The sequence below is a fragment of the Choloepus didactylus genome, chromosome 9 (assembly GCF_015220235.1).
Source record: "Choloepus didactylus isolate mChoDid1 chromosome 9, mChoDid1.pri, whole genome shotgun sequence".
Classification (NCBI taxonomy): domain Eukaryota; kingdom Metazoa; phylum Chordata; class Mammalia; order Pilosa; family Megalonychidae; genus Choloepus; species Choloepus didactylus.
In genome coordinates this window covers 6,727,068-6,734,242 of record NC_051315.1, presented here as the reverse complement: position 1 = coordinate 6,734,242, position 7,175 = coordinate 6,727,068, and the positions used below count along the sequence as shown (strand labels likewise).

The 7,175-nt window shown below is 38.9% G+C and overlaps 1 pseudogene; it reads left to right on the top strand.

Annotated features, from left to right (window-relative positions):
* The first annotated feature begins 442 nt into the window (after positions 1–442).
* LOC119544836 lies at positions 443–3,837 on the top strand (annotated as a pseudogene).
* Positions 3,838–7,175: the final 3,338 nt, after the last annotated feature.

Sequence of the window (7,175 nt, the reverse complement as noted above, 5' to 3'; positions counted from 1 at the left end):
CAGGTGTAGCAATATTAATCTCAGATAAAATAGACTTCAAATGCAGGGATGTTTTGAGAGACAAAGAAGGCCACTACATACTAATAAAAGGGGCAATTCAACAAGAAGAAATAACAATCATAAATGTCTATGCACCCAATCAAGGTGCCACAAAATACATGAGAGAGGCATTGTGGGAAGGAGGCGGCAGCGTCCCGGGCGGGCGGGAGGTGCACCAGCGGCGGCGGCGGCGGTAAATCCTCCAGGCCGCTCACAGCACTGTGGAGCCGAGTCCCCAGCCCGGCCTCGGACCGCGGCGCCCCTCCTGCCCCTCGCGGCTTCTCGCCCGCCCGCCCCTCCCCTCGGCGCGTTGGCCTTGCCGAGCCGGCCGGCCGGCCTGGCTCCCCTCCCCGGCCCCGACGGGCTGGCGGGCTGCCCTGAGGAGGCGGGGAGGGGAGGACTGGGCCGGCCGGTGGGTGGGCGACGATGCCGAACTTCTGCGCTGCCCCCAACTGCACGCGGAAGAGCACGCAGTCCGACCTGGCCTTCTTCAGGTTTCCGCGGGACCCGGCCAGATGCCAGAAGTGGGTGGAGAATTGTAGGAGAGCAGACTTAGAAGATAAAACACCTGATCAGCTAAATAAACATTATCGGTTATGTGCCAAACACTTTGAGACCTCTATGATCTGTAGAACTATACATTTTGCAGAGGCATCAGAAAACTAAAGAATGATTGGGTTATTTTATTTCTCAAAATTAATTGAAGCAGATACTTGTGAAGTCATTGGGAGAGTCCTTATAGGACAGTTCTTCGAGATAATGCTATACCAACAATATTTGATCTTACCAGTCATTTGAACAATCCACATAGTAGACACAGAAAACGAATAAAAGAATTGAGTGAAGATGAAATCAGGACATTGAAACAGAAAAAAATTGATGAAACTTCTGAACAGGAACAAAAACATAAAGAAACAAACAACAGCAGTGCTCAGAACCCAAATATAGAAGAAGGGGGTGAAGAACAGGATGAAGATATTTTACCTTTAACCCTTGAAGAAAAGGAAAACAAAGAATACCTAAAATCTTTATTTGAAATTTTGATTCTTATGGGAAAACAAAACATACCTTTGGATGGGCATGAGGCTGATGAACTCCCAGAAGGTCTCTTTACGCCTGATAACTTTCAAGCATTGCTGGAGTGCCGAATAAATTCTGGTGAAGAGGTTCTGAGAAAGCGCTTTGAGACAACAGCAGTTAACACGTTGTTCTGTTCGAAAACACAGCAGAAACAGATGCTAGAGATATGTGAGAGCTGCATTCGGGAGGAAACTCTCAGGGAAGTGAGAGACTCACACTTCTTTTCCATTATCACTGATGATGTGGTGGACATAGCAGGGGAAGAGCACCTGCCAGTGTTGGTGAGGTTTGTGGATGAATCACATAACCTGAGAGAGGAATTTGTGGGCTTCCTGCCTTATGAAGCTGATGCAGAAATTTTGGCTGTGAAATTTCACACTACAATAACTGAGAAGTGGGGGCTGAACATGGAGTACTGTCGTGGACAGGCTTACATTGTGTCCAGTGGATTTTCTTCCAAGATGAAAGTTGTTGCTTCAAGACTTCTAGAGAAATATCCCCAAGCTATCTATACACTCTGCTCTTCCTGTGCCTTAAATATGTGGTTAGCAAAATCCGTGCCTGTTACGGGAGTATCTGTTGCATTGGGAACGATTGAGGAAGTTTCTGCTTTTTTCCATCGATCACCACAACTACTTTTAGAACTTGACCGTGTAATTTCAGTCCTTTTTCAGAGTAATGAAGAAAGGGGTAATGAACTGAAGGAAATTTGCCATTCTCAATGGACAGGAAGGCATGATGCTTTTGAAATTTTAGTGGAACTCCTGCAAGCACTTGTTTTATGTTTAGATGGTATAAATAGTGACACAAATATTAGATGGAATAACTGCATAGCTGGCCGAGCATTTGTACTCTGTAGTGCAGTAACAGATTTTGATTTCATTGTTACCATTGTTGTTCTTAAGAATGTCCTATCTTTTACAAGAGCCTTTGGGAAAAATCTCCAGGGGCAAACCTCTGATGTCTTCTTTGCAGCCAGCAGCTTGACTGCAGTGCTACATTCACTAAATGAAGTGATGGAAAACATTGAAGTTTATCATGAATTTTGGTTTGAGGAAGCCACAAATTTGGCAACCAAACTTGATATTCACATGAAACTCCCTGGCAAATTCCGCAGAGCTCAGCAAGGTAACCTGGAGTCTCAGTTAACCTCTGAGAGTTACTATAAAGAACCCTAAGTGTTCCAACAGTGGAGCACATTATTCAGGAACTTAAAGATATATTCTCAGAACAGCACCTCAAAGCTCTTAAATGCTTATCTCTGGTACCCTCTGTCATGGGACAGCTCAAATTCAATACGTCGGAGGAACACCATGCTGACATGTACAGAAGTGACTTACCCAATCCTGACACACTCTCAGCCGAGCTTCATTGTTGGAGAATCAAGTGGAAACACAGAGGGAAAGATATAGAGCTTCCATCCACCATTTATGAAGCCCTCCATCTGCCTGACATCAAGTTTTTTCCTAATGTTTATGCTTTGTTGAAGGTCTTATGCATTCTTCCTGTGATGAAGGTTGAGAATGAACGCTATGAAAATGGACGAAAGCGTCTCAAAGCATACCTGAGGAACACTTTGACAGACCAAAGGTCAAGTAACTTGGCTTTGCTTAACATAAATTTTGATATAAAACATGATCTGGATTTGATGGTGGACACATATATCAAACTCTATACAACTAAGTCAGAGCTTCCCACAGGTAATTCAGAAACCATTGAAAATACTTGAGACTTTTAAAATAGGTTTTCTCTTATATTTGGAGGAAGAGCTGTGAGGTGTATGTAGGCTGCTTAATCACTGACTATCTTTGCCTATAGGTCTCCCATTGAATACATTTGTTATTAATAATCTACCTATTTAAAGGGCCCCCATTTGAACTCTCATGCTTTGAAGACCTGTCTGTTCTTGCAGAAGGTAGCATTGAAAGTGCCACGTTTCATTTCTGTGTGCTCTCCATTAGTGGCACTCTGGAATTATTTTAGTTAAGTCATTTTAGACACGACATTAATCATCACTGTGGCTCCAATTGTCAAGTTACCAGTCCAGTTATCAGTACTTTGAAGAAATAAATTTTGACGAGGTATGGAAGGAAGGAATGCATTTTGTAAAGTGTTACAATGAGGTTCACTATTGACCTTTAACTAGAAAGACTTTAAAGTATGTTGTTAAAATTTATGTTGGACAGTTAAGGGAATTACCAGAGAGTGAGAGAAACTGAGCTCGCCAAGCAAGGATTTCAGCGTAGATTTTGTCTTTATCAAATGAACCTAAAGGAACAAGTTACAGTTCGAATGCCTTTTTCTACATCTGGTTATTGCTGTTTACATTCCTTTATTGAGCCCATGCTTTCATAAGCTGTTTAGCAGGTATGTGTTGAACATTTCTGTTTCATGGTCAAGATAGAATCAGAGGCCATGGATACTGACCACTGATTTGTCTGATTTCTTCTATCTATTTCCATGACTATGTCTACTGCCTCATCTTGATTATCAGCAGAACCTGGAAAGCCTACAAAAATAAGTGTTTTGTGGTTTATCTAGGAATAATACAGAAAATATTGCTATTATTTTTGGTGAAGAAAATCAATTTTGTACAGTTTATTTCAATCTAAATAAAATGTGAATTTTGTTTAAAGTTTGGGTAACTTGTTTTTGGTGGAGACAGAACATTTTTGTGGTATATTCTCTTTTCAAAAATATTTGATTATCAACTTTGCAATTATTCAAGATGAACTTTTATTTCTTTTTCATATGTGGATATAGAAAAAGACATTTTATTTAAAGAGTTATTAAATGTAAAATTTATCTAACTGATGCTTTTACAATATACTGTATGGCCCCTGGAAAAAAAAAAAAAAAATACATGAGAGAAACACTGGCAAAACTAAAGGAAGCAATTGATGTTTCCACAATAATTGTGGGAGACTTCAACACATCACTCTCTCCTATATAGATCAACCAGACAGAAGACCAATAAGGAAATTGAAAACCTAAACAAGCTGATAAATGAATTAGAGTTAACAGACATATACAGGACATTACATCCCAAATCACCAGGATACACATACTTTTCTAGTGCTCACGGAACTTTCTCCAGAATAGATCATATGCTGGGACATAAAACATGCCTCAATAAATTTAAAAAGATTGAAATTATTCAAAGCACATTCTCTGACCACAATGGAATACAATTAGAAGTCAATAACCATCAGAGACTTAGAAAATTCACAAATACCTGGAGGTTAAACAACACACTCCTAAACAATCAGTGGGTTAAAGAAGAAATAGCAAGAGAAATTGCTAAATATATAAAGACGAATGAAAATGAGAACACAACATACCAAAACCTATGGGATGCAGCAAAAGCAGTGCTAAGGGGGAAATTTATAGCACTAAATGTATATATTAAAAAGGAAGAAAGAGCCAAAATCAAAGAACTAATGGATCAACTGAAGAAGCTAGAAAATGAACAGCAAACCAATCCTAAACCAACTACAAGAAAAGAAATAACAAGGATTAAAGCAGAAATAAATGACATAGAGAACAAAAAAACAATAGAGAGGATAAATATCACCAAAAGTTGGTTCTTTGAGAAGATCAACAAGATTGACAAGCCCCTAGCTAGACTGACAAAATCAAAAAGAGAGAAGACCCATATAAACAAAATAATGAATGAAAAAGGTGACATATCTGCAGATCCTGAAGAAATTAAAAAAATTATAAGAGGATATTATGAACAACTGTATGGCAACAAACTGGATAATGTAGAAGAAATCGACAATTTCCTGGAAACATATGAACAACCTAGACTGACCAGAGAAGAAATAGAAGACCTCAACCAACCCATCACAAGCAAAGAGATCCAATCAGTCATCAAAAATCTTCCCACAAATAAATGCCCAGGGCCAGATGGCTTCACAGGGGAATTCTACCAAACTTTCCAGAAAGAACTGACACCAATCTTACTCAAACTCTTTCAAAACATTGAAGAAAATGGAACACTACCTAACTCATTTTATGAAGCTAACATCAATCTAATATCAAAACTAGGCAAAGATGCTACAAAAAAGGAAAACTACCGGCCAATCTCCCTAATGAATATAGATGCAAAAATCCTCAACAAAATACTTGCAAATCGAATCCAAAGACTCATTAAAAAAATCATACACCATGACCAAGTGGGGTTCATTCCAGGCATGCAAGGATGGTTCAACATAAGAAAATCAATCAATGTATTACAACACATTAACAAGTCAAAAGGGAAAAATCAATTGATCATCTCAATAGATGCTGAAAAAGCATTTGACAAAATCCAACATCCCTTTTTGATAAAAACACTTCAAAAGGTAGGAATTGAAGGAAACTTCCTCAACATGATAAAGAGCATATATGAAAAACCCACAGCCAGCATAGTACTCAATGGTGAGAGACTGAAAGCCTTCCCTCTAAGATCAGGAACAAGACAAGGATGCCCGCTGTCACCACTGTTATTCAACATTGTGCTGGAAGTGCTAGCCAGGGCAATCCGGCAAGACAAAGAAATAAAAGGCATCCAAATTGGAAAGGAAGAAGTAAAACTGTCATTTTTTTGCACATGATATGATCTTATATCTGGAAAACCCTGAGAAATCAATGATATAGCTACTAGAGCTAATAAACAAATTTAGCAAAGTAGCGGGACACAAGATTAATGCACATAAGTCAGTAATGTTTCTATATGCTAGAAATGAACAAATTGAAGAGACACTCAAGAAAGATACCATTTTCAATAGCAACTAAAACATCAAGTACCTAGGAATAAACTTAACCAAAGATGTAAAAGACCTATACAAAGAAAACTACATAACTCTACTAAAAGAAATAGAAGGGGACCTTAAAAGATGGAAAAATATTCCATGTTCATGGATAGGAAGGCTAAATGTCATTAAGAAGTCAATTCTACCCAAACTCATCTACAGATTCAATGCAATCCCAATCAAAATTCCAACAACCTACTTTGCAGACTTGGAAAAGCTAGTTATCAAATTTATTTGGAAAGGGAAGATGCCTCGAATTGCTAAAGACACTCTAAAAAAGAAAAACAAGGTGGGAGGACTTACACTCCCTGACTTTGAAGCTTATTATAAAGCCACAGTGGTCAAAACAGCATGGTACTGGCACAAAGATAGACATATAGATCAATGGAATCGAATTGAGAATTCAGAGATAGACCCTCAGATCTATGGCTGACTGATGTTTGATAAGGCCCCCAAAGTCACTGAACTGAGTCATAATGGTCTTTTCAACAAATGGGGCTGGGAGAGTTGGATATCCATATCCAAAAGAATGAAAGAGGACCCCTACCTCACCCCCTACACAAAAATTAACTCAAAATGGACCAAAGATCTCAATATAAAAGAAAGTACCATAAAACTCCTAGAAGATAATGTAGGAAAACATGTTCAAGACCTTGTATTAGGTGGCCACTTCCTAGACTTTACACCAAAAGCACAAGCAACAAAAGAGAAAATAGATAAATGGGAACTCCTCAAGCTTAGAAGTTTCTGCACCTCAAAGGAATTTCTCAAAAAGGTAAAGAGGCAGCCAACTCAATGGGAAAAAATTTTTGGAAACCATGTATCTGACAAAAGACTGATATCTTGCATATATAAAGAAATCCTACAACTTAATGACAATAGTACAGACAGCCCAATTATAAAATGGGCAAAAGATATGAAAAGACAGTTCTCTGAAGAGGAAATACAAATGGCCAAGAAACACATGAAAAAATGTTCAGCTTCACTAGCTATTAGAGAGATGCAAATTAAGACCACAATGAGATACCATCTAACACCGGTTAGAATGGCTGCCATTAAACAAACAGGAAACTACAAATGCTGGAGGGGATGTGGAGAAATTGGAACTCTTATTCATTGTTGGTGGGACTGTATAATGGTTCAGCCACTCTGGAAGTCAGTCTGGCAGTTCCTTAGAAAACTACATATAGAGTTACCATTCGATCCAGCGATTGCACTTCTCGGTATATACCCGGAAGGTCGGAAAGCAGTGACACGAAC